At 41.7% G+C, this 27,869-nt stretch overlaps 1 long non-coding RNA gene across 3 annotated transcripts in view; it reads right to left on the minus strand.

The window, feature by feature from the left end:
• Window positions 1-27,869, minus strand: part of LOC141048140 (uncharacterized) — a 116,347-nt gene that overhangs the window by 49,622 nt on the left and 38,856 nt on the right. For all 3 annotated transcript variants that reach the window (XR_012219970.1, XR_012219972.1, XR_012219971.1), the window contains exon 3: window positions 18,677-18,831. This is a non-coding gene — a long non-coding RNA (uncharacterized lncRNA). The remainder of the gene's footprint in view (window positions 1-18,676; window positions 18,832-27,869) is intronic.

Below are 27,869 nucleotides of genomic sequence, written 5' to 3' on the forward strand. Positions count from 1 at the left end.
AGTGAACTGCACCAGAATGGTCTTATTCACACCTTTAAGTAAACTGAATGTATACACAGAATATTCAACTGGTGTTCGGTGCTCAGCAAAGAAAGAACATTACTATAGTCAATACAAGCTGGACCTGTTGAAGTGATTTACGCGAAACGGCCATCGTCCTTGCACTCCCCGCATGCCTCCTAAGCCTGCATGTCCTCAAAGTTTTTTGTCGCAGAGATGAAATAAAACAACTTTGATATCCTTCTCAACGTAGTGAGTGCAGCAAGCCTTCCTTCTTTTTTGTGTTTCCCTTATATAGCGCTATCATATTCCGCAGCGCTTTCCACACATTATCATCACTGTCCCTAATGAGGCTTACAATCAAAATTCCTTATCATTATGTCTTTTTTAGTGTGGGAGGAAACCAGAGAACCTGGAGGAAATCCACGCAAACACGTGGAGAACATACAAATTCCTTGCAGATCCCAGCTCTGCAAGGATGCAGTGCTAACTACTGAGCCACCGTGCTGCCCCAAAATAATCTCCACATTAACATAAGAAAAGGATTCTTAAGAGCAGTGATAATATTTACAGAAATTCATCACACATAACTAATATCCAATCAATGCTTGCTAATAATGCACAAATCATATAATTCTAAAATGCTAGAGTTGGAAGAGACCTCTAGGGTCACAGTGTCCAGCCCCCCGCTCAATGCAAGATGAACTAAACCATCTCAGACAGATGTCTGTCCAGCCTCTGTTTAAAGACTTCCATTGGAGTAGACCTCACCACCTCTCATGGTGATCGGAAATCAATAGTCTTCCTTAAGCGCATCTTTTATTAAACTCATCTGGGAATATTCGCACCTATTAGCAATTTTGTGCCATAGCTACAGTTTACGTACCGTGTTCCAGATATAATATACTCTTGATAACAAACTTCTGGATGGTTCAGGCCTGGCAATGAATGGCAATAAATGATAATGCTCCCTAAATCGTCCCTAGTAGATTGCATACATGCTTGAGATAGGGGATACGATTATGAGTTCTAATGGGCAGTCTAGTGTAAGTGTATTTACCATGCTCTTCTGTGGCGTAGGTTGGCGCTCTGTAAACACACAGAAATACATCACACAACAATCTGACGATCAGTAGATATTTTTAGTTTTGCATATTCTATTATTCTGGGTGTCCTTGGCACAGTGAATACAGCCGACAAGAAACTATGACAATACCAGATAATCTCACCAGCGAATGTTCTGATCATCAACACTTTTTTGCCAAAGCTTTGATGCAGATGCACCTGAGGAGCAGACAATTAATCGTTGAAGGAGGGCTCCCATCTGGAAAGCAGACTATACAATTTGTTCATACAATTAGGGGAATCACAGTACACACGCACGCTTTGTCAGGTCCTTCAGCTGACAGGCAGGCACCACTCTCAGGGTTTTTTTTCCATCGATTCAATAAAAGTTGCACTTTCCATGACAACACATGAATTGCATGACACTTATGCTGTGAATGCAAGTATTCTTCCCACACTTTATATCTTCTTATTAACATAACTCAGTAACAAAAGCCAGATATAAAAGCATTATGGTCTTGCTCGGCATTTTGGCCCATCGCAGTCACAAGTAGGAGGGAGATGTTTGTATTCTCATTTTATAGTTAATGCTACATACAGCCTTTTGTCAATCCCATTGATTACCTTCATGTGAGGAAACCCACAACATCTAGAAAGGATAATGGACATTGAGATCAGTTAGTATTATAGGAGTGAACTACACAAGGCTGCATCAATGTGTTAATTTCCCATTGAAGATGACTGTTGAGTATAAGTTGAGGAAAACTTATAATAGGTTTATCATGTAGGTGGTTACTCATTAAAAGAACGGAAATTGTTCATTTTGGACCACTTGGATCAACATTAAGACAATTTTACCATGAGTCATTTTTGGAGTTTATTATTAACTTTAGATAAGAAGAAGATCCATTCTATTTTCAGTAGAAAGAATAATGGCAGAATTGGGTCACTGCAGGTCATCTATAGTCATCTCACAACTGCATTTGAAAACTTGTAAAATGGTTAGTATGGGGGTAAATTACTATGGCTAAATTACTAAAGGTACTGTCACACTTAGCGATGTACCAGCGATCCCGACCAGCGATATGACGCGGTCAGGATCGCTGGTACATCGCTAAGTGGTCGCTAGTGAGCTGCCACACAGGCAGATCTCACCAGCGACATCGCTGGGGACGGGGATCGCTACTAGTCTCTATGAGAAAGCCGCCTGCTGACATGTCAGATTATCTCAAGGAAAACAATGTGATTGGCAATATGAAATCAGACATACCCTAATGACTTCTCCTCTGACCATCAGTTGGTTGGTTCCCCCATGTTCATTAGATTGTCGGGCAAGCTCGCTATTATCGGCAGGTTCATTCGACATTAGTATAATGTGTATGGAGGCCTTAAGATTGGCATTTCCTATACCAGTCTTACATTCAGTTATACATTTGGTAGATAAAATGCATTTGTCTATGTCTCAGAAACCAAAATCTAAGCGAGCTATCAACTAACATTGAACTATACTATAATTTATACCAGTATGTGGCGTAATTAACAGTAAATCTCTCAGCCTGTGGGAAGCTCTGTGAGAAGAGAGAGAGAGGATTCAAAAAGATATAAATAAACTGGAGAAGTGGGCAGCAACTAACAGAATGGTTTTTAACAGGGAAAAATGCAAAGTACTACATCTGGGCAATAAAAATGAAAAAAACATATACAGAATGGGAGGAATAGGGCTAAGCAACAGCATATGTGAAAAAGACTTGGGTATACTAATAGATCACAGACTGAATATGAGTCAACAGTGTGATGCAGCAGCAAAAAAGGCAAATGCAGTTCTAGGATGTATTAACAGAAGCATACAGTCTAGATCACGTGAAGTCATTATTTCCCTCTACTCCTCTTTGGTCAGACCTCATCTGGAATATTGTGTCCAGTTTTGGGCACCACATTTTAAAAAAGACATCAACAAACTGGAGCAAGTTCAGAAAAGAGCGACCAGAATGGTGACCGGTCTGCAAACCCTGTCTTATGAGGAAAGGTTGCAGGATTTGGGAATGTTTAGTTTGCAAAAGAGAAGACTGAGAGGAGACTTAATAGCTGTCTACAAATATCTAAAGGGCTGTCACATTGTAGAAGGATCAACTTTATTCTCATTTGCACAAGGAAAGACTAGAAGCAATGGGATGAAACTGAATGGGAAGAGACACAGATTAGATATTAGAAAAAACTTTTTGACAGTTAGAGTGATCAATGAGTGGAACAGGCTGCCACGAGAAGTGGTGAGTTCTCCTTCAATGGAAGTCTTCAAACAGAGGCTGAACAGACATCTAACTGGGATGATTTAGTGAATCCTGCTTTGAGCAGGGGGTTGGACCAGATGGTCCAGGAGGTCCCTTCCAACTCTACGATTCTATGATTCTATGATTCTACATCCTACTTAGCTCTACCCACTTCTACTGCCACTTTTGAAAACCTGGAAAAAGTGTTCAAAATTAAAAATTAAAAATGTCAAACTTTTTTACACCTCAAAAGGGGCATCATGCCCTTGATAAGTTCATAACAGTTAACAACTCTTGAGCATATATGACAAAGATGATCAAGAGAAAATAGGCAGGTAGATTGGGTGCATTAACATAACAAAAGAAGTATTGCTTACCTAAGTGTTGATGCTTTGGTACTCTCCACTGTCCTTTGTTTACTGTGTGTGCAGCAGGTACATGTATCCCTGAGACTCCATCTCAGCAGGAAACAACCCAGAAAACACCAGACGGCACCGCTTTTAGTAGGTAAGTAATATTTCTTTTGTTATTCAGTTCCAGGGGAGCACAGGAACTGCATAAGTGGAGGTATAAGCTAATGGAAGAATGCAACAAAATAAGAAAAAGGCCTTATTTACCTGTACAACCCCCCATTTTCTGTTTGTTAAGAACAAACCCATGACCAGGCAATTTTCTGCTTATTGTATGTTAATTTTTTTTCCTCACCCTGTTCCAAGAGTAGCAAAACCATCTAGAGACTTACTTTTTGTGGGACATGTTTTAGTTTGGAATGACACCATTAATTTTAGCATACAATGTACTGGGAAAATGAAAAAAAAAAATCTATTTGCAGTATATAAGGAAAATGGTGGTCTCCTATGACATAAGTACCAAGATGGCAGCAATGGGGGCATTCAGCAGGATCCTGGCTGCCACGGCTACCCCTTGGCATCCTGCAATCACGTTGAGGAGGTCGATGGGCTCTGCAAAAGACTTTCATCTTGGATCATACTCCTTAAAAGCTGATGTCAGAAACTGACAGTTCACAATTTAAGGACAAATACCAGCTCACCCTTTTTGATCCAGGTAGTAAGGAAGCTTGAGACCACACCATGGTCTGGCATTTGTAGATGCACATTTGAAGAAGAAAACTTCCAATCCACCATTTTTATTTTCAGAGTGCTAGTTAGAAGAACACATGGCAGCTGTTTTTTTTTGCACAAGGTTAGAGGAGGCTGGGTTTTTATAAAGCTGGAAAATTTACATCACCTGGCCTTTCCTAAGGATGATAGTGAGCAAGCCATAACACTAATAGCAGACTAATTCAGATAACTTTGAACAAGGTTTCAGATCTTAACACACAAATCTCCAAGGGGCGCAAACTTTTTCATTGGCCCTTTTTTCATTTTGTAATACATAAATGAGAAAAATGACTTTTTTTGCCTAAAATACAAAGGAACTGTGTCACCTTTAACCTTAAGCCCTGTAGAGATTATTTCACCTTCAACTTGCTTAAATGTTCAGAATAAGTGTAAGGCTGGAGTCACACTTAACGTATAAAAATAAAGTCCGTTTTTTACGTCTGAGAGTCGCAGAAATGTTCCCTGAACAGTGATCCGTATGTCATCCATTGGCAATGCGAGGATGCGATATTCTCGCATCTAAGCATCCATGTGACATCCGTGTGACATCCGTATGGCATCCGTATGGCGAGATTTTCTCGCCGGCTTGCAAAATGGACATATAATTGGTCCATAGCCTCAAATATTCGTGAAAACATATATACAGTCTATATATAAATATATGTCAGTGACACACACACATATATATATTTATATTTCAAAGAGATCTAGATAGCAGAATAGGTGAAAAATCAATTGTCGGCATCTGTAAAATCATTGCAGAACCCAACAGGATATGAGACATGGTTTACATACCGTAAACCATTGCATATCGGTGTTTTTATATGGCCCTCACTAATAATGTTAGTAGTGTGTGTGTGTGTGTGTGTGTCTGTGTGTGTGTGTGTGAAATTTTGGAGCTGTAGGTGTTAAATTAAAGAATTCATGGAAAAAAACTGGCGTGGGCTCCCGCCCAATTTTCTCCGCCACAGAGGGCAAGCCAATGACTGAGGGCAGAAATTAATAGCCAAGAGAGGGACCATTGTTTTTGGGCCCCCCTGGCTAAAAAAATATGCCCCCAGCCACCCCAATTCTGGCACTTACCCACTCTCTTCCCACTGCCGTGTAGTGGTGGCATATGGGGTAATAAGGGGTTAATGTCATCTTGCTATTGTAAGGTGACATTAAGCCTGGTTAATAATGGAGAGTTGTCAATAAGACACCTATCCATTATTAATCCACTAGTCAAAAAGGGGTTAAATAAAACACTCACACATTAAGAAAAAAGACTTTTAATAAATTAAATAAACACACATTTTTTCCTTCTTTATTACACTCTCAATCCATTCGAAGCCATCGTTCTCCTGTAAAAAATCTAAAATAAAAAAGCAACAATATCCATACCTGTCCGCCGTACAGTCAAGTCCCATGCCGCAATCCATCTGAAGGGGTTAAATAGTTTACAACCGGGAGCGGTCGCTAATGTGGCCCGGCTGTAAACCATGGAGACTTGACTGAGAAGCTGCCTGCGCAGCCTCCCTGCCTGAGTTTATGAATACTTTCCCACACTGTCAGTTCACCTTAGGTCAGGTGGGGAGTCTGCGCAGCTTCAGTGACAATAGCAAGGTGACATTAACCCCTTATTACCCCATATGTCACCGCTACACGTACGTCCATTCTCTATCATTGTTGTATATTTTTAATCATTTTTTATTGCTGCTCTTTGCCACTCATGTTTTTGATGTTTTCAATCTGAACAACAAACTTAATTGTTTTATGGAATACTACGAGTCCTGGCTTCTACATGGATCTACACTTAGCACATACTACTATGTTCTTTGTTGGAATAGGTAGAGGTACTACTTGCCTTAAATACTAAATATAAAGCAATTATAACCATTCAATAAACTCTGCAAGTGAGTAGAATATTTGATAGCAATATAGAGGAACCTATTGATGTTTGTAGTATGCAGATTTTTCACTCGAAAGACATCATAATAATTTTACACAAGGGCAGAACACCGAGTGCTCAATATCTCTACAATTTTTGCCATATATGAAGCTGCAGTAGATTCTTTATGCTGGTGAGAACACATAATTGCCTCATTGAGCATTTTATATTTTATTGCTCTTCATTAGTGTTGAGCGATACCGTCCGATACTTTTCCCACGCAGCAATGGCATAAAGTGAGACTAGGGACTTTTTTTTACAGTGGTGGAGGAATACAGTGCGGAAGGATACCTACCTTCCATCATTGTATTCCTGGAGCTGGTAGAGAACGGTAGCATCAACTGATGCTGCTGTTCTCCACGCAAAATCGACGTGGGACCCTCGTGGACTTCTGCAGATCGGGGTAAGTATATATGTTGTATGTATGTTGCATGCATGTAGTATATATGTATTATGTATGTAGTATGTATGTTGCATGTATGTAGCATGTAGTATGTATGTAGCATGTATGATGTAGTATGTAGCATGTATGTTGCATGTAGTATATATGTAGTATGTATGTTACATGTAGTATATATGTAGTATGCATGCTGCATGCATGTAGTATATATGTTGTATGTATGTTGCATGCATGTAGTATATATGTATTATGTATGTAGTATGTAGCATGTATGTAGCATGTATGTAGTATGTAGCATGTATGTTACATGTAGTATATATGTAGCATGTATGTAGCATGTATGTAGCATGTAAATTTTTTTTTTTTTTTACATTCAACACATTAGCCGGATGATGGAACTACTACTGTCCCATCATTGGCTAATGTGTCAATCACTGTCATGGTAGCAGGCATCGCCCAATGGGACTTGTAGTCCCATCGGATGATGCCTGCACAGACCCCCGGAGCCTGCACAGACCACCGGCAGGTCGGCACAGCCCCCCGGCAGGCCGGCACAGACCCCCCGGCAGGCCGCACAGACCCCCGGAGCCTGCACAGACCACCGGCAGGCCGGCACAGCCCCCCGGGCAGTCGGCACAGACCCCCGGGCAGTCGGCACAGACCCCCGGACAGTCGGCACAGACCACCGGCAGGCCGGCACAGCCCCCCGGCAGGCCGGTACAGACCCCCGGACAGTCGGCACAGACCCCCCGAAGGCCAGAACTGACGGCGCATCATGATGCGCACAGACAGCGCATCATGATGACGTAATTTCGGCAGCCAATCAGAGCCACAACAGTGGCTCATTGCATTTTGGACTTCCGATTCCGGTAACCAATACGAAAAAAGTATCGGTACTCGGTATCGGAATTCCGATACGGCAAATATCGGCCGATACCCGATACTTGCGGTATCGGAAAGCTCAACACTACTCTTCATGTTAATTGGAATTAAACACCCATCGCTAAATTAATAGCCTCTCATTTTGGTTCTGTCGAAAGAAAACACTTTCTACAAATCTACAACATTTTTAGCCCCAAAATCTGAAAAGTTAGTGGGACGTGCTAGTAATCCTTCTCTAGGTTTAGAACCAAAGTGTAGTTTCAAAACAGGTATTCTATTCACAAGTAAAAGTTTGTGTCTTGGGGTTATATTTACATAAAGAAGGAATCTCTGGTTTTACATGCGGTTTCAATGTCAAGTCCGAAAATGGCATTGTTAACTTTTTATGAATAGGTTCTGTTATTTGCATATTACAATTGACGAAGTTCAGTGGTCCTGTATCAATGGCTCAATAGAGGACAACTCTGGAAATGACTTTAGAGTTAAAGAGAGTCTGTCAACAGAGAACGACTGCTCAATCCAAGCAGAGGTGCACCCATGGTGGGGCTAAACATGTAAGAGCACTTTCCCACCTACTTGTTTTCTCTCTATATCCACCACTCGTCTTCTTTAATAGACATCTCTGGGTTAATAGTGGTAAAGAAGGATGGAGATATATGGAAACCAAGTAGTTGGGAAGGTGCACCTAAATGTTTGGCCAAGCCATGAGTACACCAAGTGCATTTACTTGGTGTGTACAGTCTTTGTGTGTTGACAGACTCCATTTAATCACTTGCCACTAGGATCTAATGTATTTCTAAATGATTTAAGGGATTCTCTTCTACAAAGATATTGAGGACATAAACTCAGAAAAGGTAATCAATTTTATAATGGTGAGGTTTCGAAACTGGGTACTCCTAATCGATCAGCTCTAGCCACTTCCAGCAGCGGCTGGGAGTAGAAAGCGTACAGAGCAGAGCACCTCTGCTCCATCACATCACTGATGAATAGTAGTAATTCTGATTTACCCATCAGTGGTCACTAAACTGTGTGACACAGTGCTGGTGTTCTAATAAAATCTATTGCTTTTCATATTTGGGTTAATAACGGTGGTGGGTGTCTGACCACCACTGACCTGATACTGATAACTTATCAATAGATAGATCATCAAGGTGCTTGTACTGGACAATACTTTAATTCATAAATAACCAACTTGTGGAGGGACAGGAGATATGTGGGGGGTTTTTACGCTCTTCCATGACCGGTCGCAATTTTGCAAGAATTCATGCAAATTTTTCAAACGATTAATAAAAAATGTTAATCATTATAAATCGATTTGCTTATCTCTAGTCAATTATGACTGATGAAATAAAGCAGCACTTTGCTTTTTTATTTGAAACTAGCTGAAAAGCCCGGCGAGGCCCGGGCATAGTACCTAACTATGGTTAGTTATAACAAATTATAATGATTATATCTATATATATATATATATATATATATATAAAGCTGAGTGTAGAGCCCCGCCCACTCCGCCCATTCCGCATAGCCACATTCACTATAATATCCCACATCATCCCACATCATCCCGTCAGCCAGAGCCACCAGGCTACTACCCCCCTAATATCCCACATCATCCCATCAGCCAGAGCCACCGGACTACTATCCCTAATATCCCTCATCGTCCCGTCAGCCAGAGCCACCGGACTACTATCCCTAATATCCCACATCGTCCCGTCAGCCAGAGCCACTGGACTACTACACCTAATATCCCACATCGTCCCGTCAGCCAGAGCCACCGGACTACTACCCCTAATATCCCATATCATCCAGTCAACCAGAGCTACCGGACTACTACCCCTAATATCCCACATCGTCCCGTCAGCCAGAGCCACCGGACTACTTCCCCTAATATCCCACATCATCCTGTCAAAGCCACCGGATTATTACCCCTGATATCCCACATCATCCCATCAGCCAGGACCACCAGACAACTACCACTAATATCCCACATCATCCCATCACAGACGCCGGACTACTCCCCCTAATATCCCACATTATCCTGTCAGTCGGAGCCACCGGACTACTACTACTAATATCCCACATCATCCCGTCAGCCAGAGCCACTGGACTACTCCTCCTAATATCCCACATCATCCCATCAGCCAGAGCTACCGGACTACTACCACTAATATCCCATATCATTCCGTCAGCCAGAGCCACCGGACTACTACCCCTAATATCCCATATCATTCCGTCAGCCAGAGCCACCGGACTACTACCCCTAATATCCCACATCATCCTATCAGCCAGAGCCACCGGACTACTACCACTAATATCCCATATCATCCCATCAGCCTGGGGTCAGTACCAGAGCGCTGAGTGGATTTTTTCCTGACTTCCATACCAATGATCCCTTTAATAGAAGCCTGGGGTGGGAATCAGAGCACTGAAGGATTTACCCTAACTTCCATATCGGAGATCCCTTTAAGAGAGCCTGGGGTCAGAACCAAAGCGCTGGATGGATTTGACCTGACTTCCATACTGGAGATCCCTTTAAGAGACCCTGGGGTCAGAACCACAGAAATGAGTGGAACGGTCCTAACTTCCATACCAGTAATACCTTTAAGAGAGGCCTGGGGTCAGTACCAAAGCACAGAGTGGATTTGCCCTCACTTCCATACAGGGGATCCCTTTAAGAGAGACTGTGATCAGAACCAGAGTGCTGAGTGGATTTGCCATGACTTGCATACCAATGATCCCTTTAATAGAACCCTGGGGTCAGAATCAGAGCGTTGAGGGATTTGCCCTAACTTCCATACAGGAGACCTCTTTAAGAGAGCCTGGGGTCAGAACCAAAGCGCTGGATGGATTTGACCTGACTTCCATACCGGAGATCCCTTTAAGAGACCCTGGGGTCAGAACCACAGAACTGAGTGGAACGGTCCTAACTTCCATACCAGGGATACCTTTAAGAGAGGCCTGGGGTCAAAACCAAAGCCTTGGATGGATTTGCTCTGACTTCTATACCAATGATCCCTTTAAGAGGGAAGATGTGCCTATGGGATGAAGGATGTGTGATGGGGATATGGGCAGGGAGGGGGGATTCATTTCTGTCCCGTACTCACTGCTCCTTTTAGGGGGGCAGACAATGGCTAGGAGCTTATGTTCCCGGGGATGCTAGATGTCTCCCACCATGTCAGCGTCTGCTGAGGTGTTGTCAAGTGGGAAAACTTGCTCATAGCAACCAATCACAGCTCAGCTACTTTTACCCAGCTCTGGTGAAATGAAAGATGCTTAGTGATTGGTTGCAAGGAAAACTATTGCTCATAGCAACCAATCACAGCTCAACTTCTTTTGAGCAGCTCTGTTAAAATGAAAGATGCTTCGTGATTGGTTGGTGATACACACATACATACATACATACATACATTCACTTTTATATATAGAGACACTGTTGCAATCATGTTATTTTTCTGAGCTTCTGTACATAATGGCTGCTCATACTAAGTACATGACTCAAAACAAGAGAGCTTGTACTGTATACAGATTTAAGGTCAGGCGGTCCAGAATTGAAAACTTCTTGTGAATAATAAATCACAAATAGGGATGAGTGGACCCATGCAAATTCGGGTTCTGGTACCCAACTCGAACTTTATTCCAAAGTTCGGTTCTAGTACCAGAACTGTACCTGAACGTGAACCCAAATGAAAAGCATGGAGACCCAAACTTTGCATTTGGTTAAGAAAAAAATATCTCTCTCTCTTTCTCTCTGAAACGGACTACACCCAGAACTTCGAACATTGCAACGGACTTCTGGGGAAAGTCTGTGTTCAGCTTTTAGCACCAGTCACATACTGTACTGTCCTGTAAGAACGCCAAACTTTTAAGGTAAGGTTCGCTCATCTCTAATCATAAATTGTGATAAAATAAGTATGGTCAAGATGGTACTCTGCATTTAGATACCATTTTATATGTGTACAGTAGTCTAAGGCCATTTTCAGTATTTGTTCATTTGGTCAGTATGTCATGTCAGCATTTGTAAGCCAAAATCAGGAGTGGAACAATCAGAGGAAAAGTATAATAGAAACATGTCACCACTTCTGTATTTATCACCCACTCCTGAATTTGGCTTACAAATACTGATCTGAAATACTGACAAAATACTAAATGTGTGAACATGGCCTAATTAGAAGTGCAGTTGCAGGGATATGCATTGATATACATTTGCAGGGCATGCAGTCAGTCAATCAGCGGTGGGAGTGATTACAGTGTGCTCACTGTACAGAGTACTGACTGTTCATATCCCTATGCCACCTCAATGACTGGAAGCGAGTGGCTTCAGGGTGAATGTAAATTAATTTTCTCCCTGCAGCTGAGCTTCCAATTAGGGTCCTATTACATTTAACGATGCACCAGCGATCCCGACAATGTTCAGGATCGCTGGTGCATCACTAAATGGTCGCCAGTGAGCTACCAGACAGGCAGATCTCACCAGCGATGCAGCAACGATCCAGCGATGCTCGGCGGTCGCTCCTCCCTGTCAGACGGCAGCGATGATGACGACTTCCGCCTGCGTCCATGCGTCGCTAGTCGGCACCAGCGGGACACCAACGAGGAGAAAATGGCCCAGGACGTTCACACGCAATCAGCGATATTCAGCGGGGGGGGTCGGTCGGAGGAAAGTGTCACATGTAGTGAGATCACTAGCGATATCGCTGTTGCGTCACAAAATCGGTGGCGCTTTAGCGATATCGCTAGCGATCTCGCTATGTGTAAAAGGCCCTTAAGACAACTAAACATAATTGAAACAGTATTTACTTGCAGATTACCACTATGATTACAGATAATACCGCCGTAGTAAAGGCCCCTTTACATTTAGCGATGCACCAGCGATCCCGACCACGATATGACCAGGTCAGGATCGCTGGTGCATCGCTAAATGATCGCTAGTGAGCTTCCACACAGGAGGATCTCACAGCGATGCAGCAGCGATACAGCAGACGATACTTAGCTTTCAGACGTAGCGATCCTGACGTCCTCCGTCTGCGTCCACGCATCGCTCATTGGCGCCAGCAGGAAGCCCAGCAGGAAGCGCCCGACGAGAAATGGAGCTTCGCGATCTTGCGTGATCAGCGATGGACTGCGGAGGAGCCGGTTGGAGGTAAGTATCACACATAGCGATATCGCTAGCGATATCGCTGCTGCATCACCAAATCGGTGATGCTTTAGCGATATTCTTAGCGGTATCGCTAGGTGTAAAACCCCCTTAAGGGTTAGGGGCTGCCAAAGGAAACATCTCTCTCTTCTCCGGGAACTCCGAACACTAGAACAGATTTCCGGGAGAAGTCCATCATCAGAGTTCAGCACTGGACACTAGGTGTCCAATACAAATGGTCAAAACCTTGAACTTTACAGTTTGTGTTCACTCATCTCTAGTCACGATTCATTTTTTACAAAACAAGGGAATTTGCTACATACTTTTCAATTTCGAGTTATTGCAGTATAATTGATAAAGTGCCCTTTTTTACTGCATTGTTGCAACAGTGCCCCCATCATAGTGTAAACAAATTTGAAAACCCATAAAGGGAAATATTTAAGGTGAAGATGGTTGGGCATGTGCCCTAGATGTTGGGTATAATCTGATCAGGTTTGTGCTTTAGGGTATGCTCTCAAGTGCAGAAATGCTGTGGTTTTCCACTTAGTTCTTTCTGCGGGTGTCTGCACGAAAATATGCACTAGTAATCTACCCTATTGAATGCACTTTTGCATTTTTTAAATACATTTTCATTTTTTGATGAATTATACAGAAAAAACCATTGTCCATAAACATCTTAGAACACAGCAAAGGGATCTCATTGTTGAAAGTTATCAGTCAGGAATTTTTGGATACGTTTTTTTCAAACCCCATTTCAACTCTGCTAAAAGCATGTGGGAAAACAGGTCATGGTCTGATGTGACCAAGGTAGAACTTTATGGCCATAATGACAATAGGTATATTTGGCAGAAGGCCAGCACTACACACCACCAAAAAAAAAATATCATACCTTCAGTAAAGCTGGTGGAAGCAGCATTATTTTGGGGGGCTGGTTTGGGCAGCTAAAACTGGGGCTTCAGTCAAGTTGGAAGGAATTATGAACTGCTGCAAATATCTGTAAATTTTGCCTATGCTAAAATGAGAAAGATAAAGAGGAATTTCACTCTTCAGTATGTTAATGACCTTAAACATGCCTCCAAACCAACAAAAAAATTGCTTCGCCAGAAGATTTAAGTTTTGGAATGGTCCAACCAGAGCCCAGACCTGAATACAGCTGAAAATCTGTGGGAGACCTGAGGAGGGCGCTGTACACAGGAGACGCCCTCACAATCTGACAGATTTACAGACACTGCAAGGACGAGTGGGCAAAGATTGCTAATTATAGATGTGCCATGCTGGTAGACTTGTAGCCAAAAAAAATACTGAATGCTGTCATAAAAAAATATTCATTTAAGGGTGCAATCACATTATTTTATTTCTCTATTTTTCTTTTTCCACTGGAAAAGATTTCAGTTTATTTTTCAATTGAATTGTACAAATTATAGTGATGTAAAGATGGGAACAATTCTCAAATAATTCTTCTTTTGTATGATTTTGTCACTTGACAAAAAGCTGGCATTTCAGTGTGTAGACTTTTTATATTGACTGTATATGGGTCCTAACAAAAAGAATTAAAATTAACCTTCCATTTCTTAAAGAGAACCTGTCAAAAGTGATCAGTATTTGCTCTTATGTTATCCCTGCTGCTCCCCTGAGTAATCTGCATTTCATTTTTAGTAAATATAGTTCTAGGGATAACGGCCTTTTATTTATGCTGCTTTTTATGGTCTTCATGAAGGGGTTGAGGCTCATATGATGCTCTGGGGTGCGTCTCTTCACTATTATCATGTAACTGCATTGCCCGCTTGGCGAGACCATGAAAATAATCACTACTTTAAAAAGATCCATATCTCTGGCATCATATGGTGGGCTTCCAAAAAATGGAATACCTAGGGAGGGAATGGAGGAGAAGGGGGAGTTTTACAGCAGGACTTAAAAAACAGCAAGTGACAAGATGACAATGATAACATTTGTACAGGAAATGTATACATATACCATGGTAAAATGTATACACATTGAATACTTCGAAAATTCTAAATACCTGCTAAAAATAAAAGCTAGAAAAATGTAAAAAAAAAATCTCAGTGAAAATAGTTTTGATTGATGTGTCTAAAATGTATCTACTGTAAAATCCTGGAAAATCTAACCAAAAATTTAAAGAGCCAATTAGTCCTTGCACGTCATTACTGGTAAACCGCACGCCTCCAGGTTTCATGCACTGAAACCAATTTAAAGCAAAGTTTTTAGTCTTTATCATGAGACTCGATTTCCATTTTCTGTTACTAGTCTGTCTGCCTTTAGCAGCATGTACATTTCAATAGAAATTTATTAGCATGCCAAAAGATTTACATGCTTTACAACAAGGCTCTCTTAATTCAATGGCATTCCTACAAAAAAGCTATTAAAAGTCCAGGAAACCAAAACAAACACACCCCATACCTCTCACAGGTGGGCAGTAAACAATGAATAAGCTAGGTAGGATTCGCTCTCAGCAGTGATAACATGTTGTATCAATGATGTGGCAAGTGTTAAATGGTGGTTTCATAGCAAAAGAATAAAAACAACTATAATATTAATAAAATAATTATGTTTATCTCGCTATCTATCTTAGTATCTATCTATCTATCTATCTATCTATCTATCCATTTATCTATCTATAATATATCATCTATCAATTATCTATCTATCTATCTATCTATCTATCTATCTATCTATCTATCTATCCCATATCTATCTATATCTATCTACAGTATCTATCTATCTAAAATAATTAAAGAAAATTTGGCAGCACTACCAAAATAAACCTGATGCAACAAAACCTGTTAAGATGATCCCCAAACCTCCAAAATAGAAAATCAGAAAAAAACGGGCAGCACACCAAAAATTAAAGTGAAAAACCGTGGCTTTACTGATCCATTAGCAGCAACGTTTCGGCAGATTTCTCTGCCTTTCTGCTTTTTGAAAGGTAGAGAAATCTGCTGAAACATTGCTGCTAATGGTAAAGCCACGGTTTTTCACTTTAATTTTTGGTGTCCTGCCCATTTTTTTCTGATTGTCTATCATCTATCTATCTATCTATCTATCTATCTATCTATTATCTATCTATTACAAAACTTAAGCAATTACTCTTTTTACTCCCTATACATTTACAGTGTTGTAAAAAGAACAGGGGATCTTATGCAACAGTAGACGTGGCCCTGTCCAACTTTTTTGAGATGTGTTGTTGCCATCAATATTCTTCTATTCAGCTAATTTTTTTTTTCAAATGAAATGAAAAAAAAAATTTCTACATTCACATTCTAATCTGTTCTATGTTTCCAAGCCATTGCAATCCTGTTCTCTGTACATTTTACACGGCGTTTTTTGGAATTGTGGTTGAATATTTTTCTTCATTCTATAGGTTACTTTTGTCAGAACGAAAGCACTGAGATACACTCAAAATTAATTAAAAAAACAAATGCATACCAAATCTCTTTAATAAACTCAACACAAGATTAATTTTTTTCTGAGTAATTATTAATCTGTGACTTCAATATGTCTGAAATGTAGACAAGTACGTTTCTTCTGTCCGGTATTTAAAGTATCCAGATAAAAAGATACATGGCATCTATGTTCAGATAACATTACTGTGAACAAACCTTCAGACAAATGTAACAATCTGGTTGTAAACAGACTCTGAACTCTGTCTGTGGTCATACATCTCTGGTCTTCAGGACCACTGCTACAAAGGGGGCTGCGTATTGAAATACATGCATGTTACCAGGAATAATTAAAGGTTCCTTTTTCCTAATTTTTACAAAGCTAAAAATATTTCCCTACAATATGTGTTCTGAAAAGACTCGGATATGAGTAATATTGATGACTAGTGATAGTCTGCACATTATTGGTACATGTGTAGCAGTGACCACAGGTGCTAGAAAACACTGAGAGCAAATCAATGGATACGATCAGAAGTTAGAAATGACTGTTATTATTATTATTATTATTATTATTATTATTTATATAGCACCAGTAAACAAACTAACAATGATAGACTGATACAGGGGGAGATGACCCTGCTCTTGTGGGCTTACAGCCTACAGGATGATTGGAATGGAGACAGTAGGTCGGAGGTTGCAGTAGCTCTGGTGGTGTTGAGGTGGCCACGTGGTCTTTGCAGGTTGTACGCTTTCTTGAAGAGATAGGTTTTCAGGTTCCGTCAGAAGGATCCAAATGGGGTAGATATGAATGTGGTATATATCATTGTATTTGGACGAAAAAGCTATTCTTCATTCATTTAACACACTTTTGGCTAGTTAGAGCCTTCCCTCAGACTATGAAATATCATGGATGGACTGAAGCATGAGATGCTCTGGTGCAGGAGTCCATCTGATACATATACCAATGTTTCTGATGGTTCATCATCTTCTTTGTGTTATTGTCTCTTTCTGCTTTATTTATTTTGGTTATAAATTTTACCATTACTTTTATTACCAAGTTTTTATCTAACCAGTTATCTGGCCCTTTCCTTCTGGCATGGCAGTGAATAGATGCGAGAACGAATCCCTTAGATGTCTATGGGATTGATCACATTCTTTGGATGCAGAAAATGTTGTGTTTTTTGATCCCACTCACTAGTTTTGTAGTAGAAACTTGTTAAAAAAAAGCCAGATGACAACTGATTCCTTTTTCACATCAGTTGTGATCATTGAAGATGCAAGAAAACTACTCCAGATGGCAACAAAAAATGAAAATCCAGACTAATCAGTGCGTGTACCAGTAGCGGACACATACAGAAGAGGTCCATGTGCCAGAACAATATATGGACCCTTTGCTTTCCAATAGCTCATGATAATGTACAATCCCACCTGCTTTAGAGCTGGTGGTGGCCCCATTACCTCTTGAGCCTTTGTGTCTAACCCTGTTGTGTACTATGTAAGGCTTAGTCATCATGATCGATTATGTTGTGCTTCAACTGATGACAAATTTATCAAAAAGTCACAAGTTATCAGCTGACTTTTTCACCAGTTCGTACTGCAAAACTATGGAGGTGGATTGAAAAATGCATTATGTAGTGATTTCTGATCCAACTCACCGAAGAGGTCAGTAACTATGGGATCAGTTCTTGCATCAATTTCCCCCCATCGTGTTACCGTCATCCCAGAGGGAAAATAAATCTGGATGAGAGGACTAAGTAGGTGAATATAAAATTGAAAAAGTCTAGCTACCCTTTAATTAGATTTCATAAAGGATGGCAGCACAAAATAGTCATTCTTCATTTTTTGGGGAAATCGGCTCAGATAAAATGTATGGGTTAAATAGTGTAAAACCTTATATATAATATCCACCGTAGTGCTAAAACATTTACTGTGGTTGGTAATAAACGCTGCGCAGAATGCAGTAGGAAAGGAGCCCAATAACTAACTTTATCATGAGATCAGTCATTGCAGCTATCAGGGAAAAAAGGAAATCACAGGCAATAAAGATAGTGGTGTGTGAACAATAAAGCTAATGGCAGCACAATGACAAGTGTTGTTCTTCATAATAAGGGATGAAAAACAGTCCCCCGTTCACACACACACGACAGCCCTTACAAATGGGCACTATAACTTCCCATATAAACAGCTCTGCTGTGGGTCTTTCACAAGGTGTTACAGGCAATGAGAAGTGTACACAGTGGCAGTGACAAGATTTGGTTTGTCTTGAACGTTAAGAATAACATTGACTTTTCTCCATTTTGGTGACGTTAAACCAACTTAGTAAAATCTATGATAACATGGAAAGCCCATATCATCAACCATTCCATTGCTCACCTATTAACGGTTGGCTCTGGTTTATTGATAAAAAAAAAATTGCAACATTGACATGAGATGTGAAAAGCAACATTTGACAACATGTCTTGAATCCACATTACTGTACCTTGGCTGCAGTTTGTCCCATATAGATATGTTCCAATGATCCTGACGCGCTTCAAAACAATGCTAACAAGCTCAATATAAAACAATGGAAAAGAGCTTGTAAGCACTACCATGCTCTGCCTTTTAGCAGTGGTGGTCAATCTCCAAGGCAACGAGCTGTAAATGAAAAGTGTTAGTATCTCAAGCATGGCTGAAAATTTTAATAAACAATAAAATGCAAAATTGCTTCTATTTACAAGCTCTACCTAAGAATAGTTTCTTATGAAGATGGGAATAACTCTTTGAGATGCTTAAAAACTGGTCAGCGGTCCACCGAAGATAGTAGTAAAATCAATCACTTATGGATCACAAACCATTGAAAGATACTTGGCAGAGGGGAATGCAAAGCAGGCACCACATTTTAGCCTCCATATTGAATGATATTATTTCTACCTGACCTTATACCAAGCATTTTTGAGGTAGACATGTTAACTTGGGCTTGTTAGGAATGAAAACGGGGCTCATGTATTTCCTCTGTAAATATAATATTAGTTAATGGCCTTTATGCACGTGGCAGTGCTTCTAGGGACGAATCCCTATATATCACATGGTATGTGATGGATCATGGTAGCACATGATAATTATAGGCTTGTAGATTTCTATGCAGAGATTTGAAACATGGCAGGTGAGGCCTGAAACTGAGGGTCTGGTTTGGAGCTACTTTTGACTGGAAATATTCATTAATGCTGTGGAGAAAATTCTTAATGGTTACACCTGCTCCACCTTTCTGACATCCATGGTCCAAGTATAGTCCGTAATCCGTATGTCAGGACTGGCTGCAGGTCTCCTGATCCAAACACATATGTATGATATGTATGATGGGTATATGGGCACTCAACTATGGGATGGCGAATATGTATGATGGGTATATGGGCACGGGACTATGGGATGGAGAATATGTATGATGGGTATATGGGCATGGGACTATGGGATGATGTGTGATGGGCATATGGGCACTCGACTATGGGATGGAGGATATGTATGATAGGCATATGGGCACGGGCCTATGGGATGGAGGATGTGTGATGGGTATGTGGGTACAGGTCTATGGGATGGTGGATATGTATGATGGGTATATGGGCACGGGACTATGGGATGGAGTATAATTATAATTTGTTATAACTAACCACAGTCAGTTACTATGCCCGGGCAGAGCCGGGCTCTTCAGCTAGTAGTCTTATATGAGGCTGTTGAGTTTGGGTCAGGTGACCTGTGACTGGTTTGGACATTGCAGTCCATACTTGGACTATGCATGTCGAACATGTGTAATCGCCCTTATCTGTGTACTGAGGCTTTTTTTTCAAAAATCTAAAGAAAAGTGCTTTTGTTGCTCATAGCAACCAATCAAAGCACAGCTTTCATTTTACCAGAACCATTTCAATAATAAAAGCTGGGCGGCGATTGGTTGCTTTGATTTATAATGAGTTTTTTCTTTTAAACAGTTTTGATAAATGAAGCCACCGATTTTCCTCACCTATGCCTGAAATCAAGAGGTGAAGTCAACCCAAGAAATTTCATAAATCCCTTTGGTTTTGTATACAAAATTTTGTCATTTCCAGTAAGACCATGATTAGGGAATTGCTACTTATGCAGATTTGTAGTGTGTTTTTTAAAGAAGTTTTACTCAAAAGCTTTAACATTGCATCCAGCAAACCTCTTTATGGGTTCCTTGACCACAGAATGGCACCATTACCACACGAGAGCCAAAGATGCAACACTATCTGGATAAATCGTGCCCCTTCCGCCTCCAAAATATTATTTATTGCTATATTGTTTAGTATGTAAAGTAACCTTTTGTTACCTCAGCGAATATAAATTACTGTCGGCAAGGAGAATGGAGAAAAAATAGGAGCAGTGTCGGTAAATCTCTCCATATGTAATATATTCAGCAGAACTGTGCTCATCCTGCTCGGCAAATCTGTGAAATGTGCTCGGGTGAATGGCTGAAGGTCTGTCTGGCTGAGGCTTACCGAGACATGCAGACATCAGCTAAAAACGGATTAGAAAAAAACGCGAAAAACATCCGTGGCTTAAAATGGAAGTAGCAGTCATTTATCAAAGCAGGGAAAGGAAAAGAACATACATTGTTGTCATAATTACATGCCCGAGGTGTAATGTGTGGGAAAAGTTCAAACTCTGAGCAGGGATATGAAAAGCGAGAGGTCCTACTGCAGGTTGGAGCGCTTGTCAGTGCAGAAAAGTTTTAAGGGCTTGTGACTTTTGCCAAGTCAGCCCAGAATTTAATTAGCTCCTAATATTACAGTGATGCGTTGTACCTGAAGGTTTTGTTCTTTCAATGTACATTTCACCTCATTTCTGAGATGCATCTGCGCCTAGGAATCTAGGAAAAGAACCATATGGCTTCCATTACTACTTCTTATGGGTTTGTCTGAATCATAGAATCATAGAATCATAGAATCGTAGAGTTGGAAGGGACCTCCTGGGCCATCTGGTCCAACCCCCTGCTCAAAGCAGGATTCGCTAAATCATCCCAGTTAGATGTCTGTCCAGCCTCTGTTTGAAGACTTCCATTGAAGGAGAACTCACCACTTCTCGTGGCAGCCTGTTCCACTCATTGATCACTCTAACTGTCAAAAAGTTTTTTCTAATATCTAATCTGTGTCTCCTCCCATTCAGCTTCATCCCATTGCTTCTAGTCTTTCCTTGTGCAAATGAGAATAAAGTTGATCCTTCTACAATGTGACAGCCCTTTAGATATTTGTAGACAGCTATTAAGTCTCCTCTCAGTCTTCTCTTTTGCAAACTAAACATTCCCAAATCCTGCAACCTTTCCTCATAAGACAGGGTTTGCAGACCGGTCACCATTCTGGTCGCTCTTTTCTGAACTTGCTCCAGTTTGTTGATGTCTTTTTTAAAATGTGGTGCCCAAAATTGGACACAATATTCCAGATGAGGTCTGACCAAAGAGGAGTAGAGGGAAATAATTACTTCACGTGATCTAGACTGTATGCTTCTGTTAATACATCCTAGAATTGCATTTGCCTTTTTTGCTGCTGCATCACACTGTTGACTCATATTCAGTCTGTGATCTATTAGTATACCCAAGTCTTTTTCACATGTGCTGTCACTTAGCCCTATTCCTCCCATTCTATATATGCTTTTTTCATTTTTATTGCCCAGATGTAGTACTTTGCATTTCTCCCTGTTAAAAACCATTCTGTTAGTTGCTGCCCACGTCTCCAGTTTATTTAAATCTTTTTGAATCCTCTCTCTCTCTTCTCTAGTATTAGCTATCCCTCCTAGCTTTGTGTCATCAGCAAATTTAATCAGTTTACCCTCAATTCCTTCATCTAAATCGTTGATAAAGATGTTGAACAATACATGGCCCAGGACAGAGCCCTGTGGTACCCCACTTGAGACATTCTTCCAACTGGATGTGCAGCCATTTACGACCACTCTTTGGGTCCGATCACTAAGCCAGTTATGAATCCACCTAACAGTTGCCTTGTCCATTCCATACTTAGTCATTTTTTCAATAAGGATTGTATGAGAGACTTTGTCAAATGCTTTGCTGAAGTCAAGATATACTATATCTACAGCATTTCCTTGATCCACCCAATCAGTAATACCATCATAGAAGGAAATTAAATTAGTCTGACATGACTTATTAGTTACAAACCCATGCTGACTCTGTTTAATCACTTCATTCTTATCCAGGTATTGACATACATGTTGTTTAATAATTTGTTCAAAGATCTTTCCTGGTATAGAAGTCAGACTCACCGGCCTATAGTTGCCTGGGTCCACCTTCTTCCCCTTTTTGAAGATAGGAACAACATTTGCTCTTCTCCAGTCTTCTGGAACTTCTCCTGTTCTCCAAGAATTTTCAAAGATTATGGAGAGGGGTTCAAAAATTTCTTCTGCTATCTCCTTCAGTACTCTGGGGTGTAATTCATCTGGACCTGGAGACTTGAATACATTTAGGTTAGCTAAGTGTTTCCTCACTATCTTTCTGTTTATAGATATCCTGGATTCTTCTATTCCCTTAATAGGACAGTGAATAATAGTTGATGTTACATTTCCTTTCTGAGAGAAAACAGATGCAAAATAGGAATTTAAAAGTTCAGCCTTCTCAACATCCTGTCTTACCATTTCATCATTTTCATCCTGTAAAAATCCTATAGCATCTTTGACTTTTCTTTTACTTTTGACATATCCCCAAAATCCTTTATTATTGCTTTTGACATCTCTTGCAAGCCTCAATTCATTTTCAGCTTTAGATAATCTGATTTGTGCCTTGCAGGTTCTGCAGACAGCATTATATTCTTCTTTAGATATGCCTCCTTCTTTCCATTTTATAAACATTTTTTGCTTCCTTTTTAGCATGTGCTTAAGTTCTGTGTTCATCCATCCTGGTTTCCTTAAATGCTTCCTATTCTTCCCTCTTTTCGGAATTGTTAACAACTGTGCTTTGAGAATTTCATTTTTCAAGATTTCCCATCCTTCCTGGACATTTTTGTCTTTAAGGATATCCAGCCATTGGATCCCTCCAATTCTCTTTCTGAATCCCTTAAAATCTGCCTTTCTGAAATCTAACCTTGACGTCTGAGTCTTCACAGGTCTTCCGCCTCTAGTTATCCAAAATTCTAAAATAGCATGGTCGCTACCTCCTAGGGTCCCAGCCACTTTTACCTCCTCAACCATTTCCTCCCTGTTTATAAGGATTAGATCCAAGGTAGCAGTTCCCCTTGTTTTCTCCTTTACCTTTTGGAAGATAAAGTTGTCAGCAAGAGAGGATAAGAATTTCCTTGACCTGTTAGTTTTACCTGAGAGAAATTCCCAACAAATGTCTGGATAGTTGAAATCTCCCATGACAACTATGTCATATTTTTTGGAGAACTTGGCCATTTGATGCATAAAGAGTTCATCCATATCTTCAGCTTGCACAGGCGGCCTGTAGTAAATGCCTACAATGGTGTCCTTTCCATTGTTCTGTCCTTGTATTCTTACCCAAACAGTTTCCACAGAACTCCCAGTCTCTGAAGCTTCAATCTCTGTGCAGATATACGCATTTCTAACATACAATGCGACACCCCCTCCTCGTTTATCAAGTCTGTTTCTTGCAAATAAGTTGTATCCTTCTAGTCTTGTATTCCAATCATGTGTATCGTCCCACCAAGTTTCAGTGATTCCAATGACATCATATTTCTTTTCCTGTGTTAGTAGTTCCAATTCTCCTTGTTTGTTGCCCATGCTTTGTGCATTAGTATAGAAACATTTTAGTTTGTGATTGGTTTCTCTTTCTCCAATATTTTTTTTAATTAGATTCTTTCGTCTTTGTTCTTCCTTTCCACTTCTAATAGCAGAGTTCTCAGTAGCATTTGTCAGGTGTATGGCTTTTTCTGGTCTTTTGCTTCCCTTCCCATGTTGTTCTAGTTTAAAGCTCTCCTTACAAGTGTAGCAAGGCGACTTCCAAATACCTGCTTTCCAGTCTTCGTAAGGTGCACCCCATCTCTAGCAAGTAGTCCATCGTATAAGTAGTTCACTCCGTGATCCAGAAATCCAAATCGTTGCTGACGGCACCATCGACGTAGCCAGTTGTTCACCTGCAGAATCTTATTCCACCTCCTTGTTCCATGGCCATCCACTGGGAGGATGGAAGAGAAGACCACCTGCGCTCCCAGTTCTTTCACTTTCTTGCCTAAGTCTTCAAAGTCTCTGCAGATGGTTTCCAGGTCGTTTCTTGCGGTGTCATTTGTCCCCACATGTAGTAGCAGGAATGGGTAGTCATCTGTAGGTCTGAAGAGTCCTGATATCCTGTCAGACACATCTTTAATTTTTGCACCTGGAAGACAGCACATTTCTCTTGAAGTTATATCCGGTCTGCAGATAGCGGCCTCTGTTCCTCTCAACAGGGAATCCCCCATGACCACCACTCTCCGTTTCTTCTTCACAACATTTTTCTTTCTCCATCCAGGAGGACTCTGAAGGCGTACAAGGTTGCTGTTTGTTGGCAAAGTCTTATCCTGATGTATTTCTTCATCGTTTTCCTGCGTGAGAGCCTGGTACTGGTTTCTGAGCAGTATGGGTGCTGACTGCCTCCTGATCCTCCTGCTTCTCTGGGTCACATGTCTCCATTCCTCTGTTTCTTCAGGTGCACTTCGAATTTCTTCTCTTTCTGTAACATGAAGAGATAATTCTGCTCTGTCCAAGAACTCTTCACCTTCCTTAATGATCTTCAACGTAGCTAACCTCTCTTCGAGATTTTGCAACTTTTCCTCCAACAGGGTCACAAGCTTGCATTTGTGGCATGTGAAGTTTGGCTTTTCCACTGGTAAATCTGTGAACATGTAGCAAGAATTGCAGCTCACCAAATGGCTCCTGGCCTCTTCCATCTTGAGATTTCTTAAAAAGATGAAAGATGAGCCAAAATTCGCGCGCCGACAGGCGCGCGGTTTCTCCGATTTCCTCTTTTCAGCTGCAACGGCCAAAACCCAGTGATCGTTGAGCTCGCGGAGACTCTTCACTTATCCCAGAAGGCACTGGGAATATGCAAATGATCTCCTCAAGACTCTTCCCCTGGTTTCTCCGATTTCCTCTTTTCAGCTGCAACGGCCAAAACCCAGTGATCGTTGAGCTCGCGGAGACTCTTCACTTATCCCAGAAGGCACTGGGAATATGCAAATGATCTCCTCAAGACTCTTCCCCTGGTTTCTCCGATTTCCTCTTTTCAGCTGCAACGGCCAAAACCCAGTGATCGTTGAGCTCGCGGAGACTCTTCACTTATCCCAGAAGGCACTGGGAATATGCAAATGATCTCCTCAAGACTCTTCCCCTGGTTTCTCCGATTTCCTCTTTTCAGCTGCAACGGCCAAAACCCAGTGATCGTTGAGCTCGCGGAGACTCTTCACTTATCCCAGAAGGCACTGGGAATATGCAAATGATCTCCTCAAGACTCTTCCCCTGGTTTCTCCGATTTCCTCTTTTCAGCTGCAACGGCCAAAACCCAGTGATCGTTGAGCTCGCGGAGACTCTTCACTTATCCCAGAAGGCACTGGGAATATGCAAATGATCTCCTCAAGACTCTTCCCCTGGTTTCTCCGATTTCCTCTTTTCAGCTGCAACGGCCAAAACCCAGTGATCGTTGAGCTCGCGGAGACTCTTCACTTATCCCAGAAGGCACTGGGAATATGCAAATGATCTCCTCAAGACTCTTCCCCTGGTTTCTCCGATTTCCTCTTTTCAGCTGCAACGGCCAAAACCCAGTGATCGTTGAGCTCGCGGAGACTCTTCACTTATCCCAGAAGGCACTGGGAATATGCAAATGATCTCCTCAAGACTCTTCCCCTGGTTTCTCCGATTTCCTCTTTTCAGCTGCAACGGCCAAAACCCAGTGATCGTTGAGCTCGCGGAGACTCTTCACTTATCCCAGAAGGCACTGGGAATATGCAAATGATCTCCTCAAGACTCTTCCCCTGGTTTCTCCGATTTCCTCTTTTCAGCTGCAACGGCCAAAACCCAGTGATCGTTGAGCTCGCGGAGACTCTTCACTTATCCCAGAAGGCACTGGGAATATGCAAATGATCTCCTCAAGACTCTTCCCCTGGTTTCTCCGATTTCCTCTTTTCAGCTGCAACGGCCAAAACCCAGTGATCGTTGAGCTCGCGGAGACTCTTCACTTATCCCAGAAGGCACTGGGAATATGCAAATGATCTCCTCAAGACTCTTCCCCTGGTTTCTCCGATTTCCTCTTTTCAGCTGCAACGGCCAAAACCCAGTGATCGTTGAGCTCGCGGAGACTCTTCACTTATCCCAGAAGGCACTGGGAATATGCAAATGATCTCCTCAAGACTCTTCCCCTGGTTTCTCCGATTTCCTCTTTTCAGCTGCAACGGCCAAAACCCAGTGATCGTTGAGCTCGCGGAGACTCTTCACTTATCCCAGAAGGCACTGGGAATATGCAAATGATCTCCTCAAGACTCTTCCCCTGGTTTCTCCGATTTCCTCTTTTCAGCTGCAACGGCCAAAACCCAGTGATCGTTGAGCTCGCGGAGACTCTTCACTTATCCCAGAAGGCACTGGGAATATGCAAATGATCTCCTCAAGACTCTTCCCCTGGTTTCTCCGATTTCCTCTTTTCAGCTGCAACGGCCAAAACCCAGTGATCGTTGAGCTCGCGGAGACTCTTCACTTATCCCAGAAGGCACTGGGAATATGCAAATGATCTCCTCAAGACTCTTCCCCTGGTTTCTCCGATTTCCTCTTTTCAGCTGCAACGGCCAAAACCCAGTGATCGTTGAGCTCGCGGAGACTCTTCACTTATCCCAGAAGGCACTGGGAATATGCAAATGATCTCCTCAAGACTCTTCCCCTGGTTTCTCCGATTTCCTCTTTTCAGCTGCAACGGCCAAAACCCAGTGATCGTTGAGCTCGCGGAGACTCTTCACTTATCCCAGAAGGCACTGGGAATATGCAAATGATCTCCTCAAGACTCTTCCCCTGGTTTCTCCGATTTCCTCTTTTCAGCTGCAACGGCCAAAACCCAGTGATCGTTGAGCTCGCGGAGACTCTTCACTTATCCCAGAAGGCACTGGGAATATGCAAATGATCTCCTCAAGACTCTTCCCCTGGTTTCTCCGATTTCCTCTTTTCAGCTGCAACGGCCAAAACCCAGTGATCGTTGAGCTCGCGGAGACTCTTCACTTATCCCAGAAGGCACTGGGAATATGCAAATGATCTCCTCAAGACTCTTCCCCTGGTTTCTCCGATTTCCTCTTTTCAGCTGCAACGGCCAAAACCCAGTGATCGTTGAGCTCGCGGAGACTCTTCACTTATCCCAGAAGGCACTGGGAATATGCAAATGATCTCCTCAAGACTCTTCCCCTGGTTTCTCCGATTTCCTCTTTTCAGCTGCAACGGCCAAAACCCAGTGATCGTTGAGCTCGCGGAGACTCTTCACTTATCCCAGAAGGCACTGGGAATATGCAAATGATCTCCTCAAGACTCTTCCCCTGGTTTCTCCGATTTCCTCTTTTCAGCTGCAACGGCCAAAACCCAGTGATCGTTGAGCTCGCGGAGACTCTTCACTTATCCCAGAAGGCACTGGGAATATGCAAATGATCTCCTCAAGACTCTTCCCCTGGTTTCTCCGATTTCCTCTTTTCAGCTGCAACGGCCAAAACCCAGTGATCGTT

This window comes from Dendrobates tinctorius, unplaced genomic scaffold (assembly GCF_039654945.1).
Source record: "Dendrobates tinctorius isolate UK_male_01 unplaced genomic scaffold, ASM3965494v1 ptg000133l, whole genome shotgun sequence".
In the NCBI taxonomy this organism is placed as follows: Eukaryota; Metazoa; Chordata; class Amphibia; order Anura; family Dendrobatidae; genus Dendrobates; species Dendrobates tinctorius.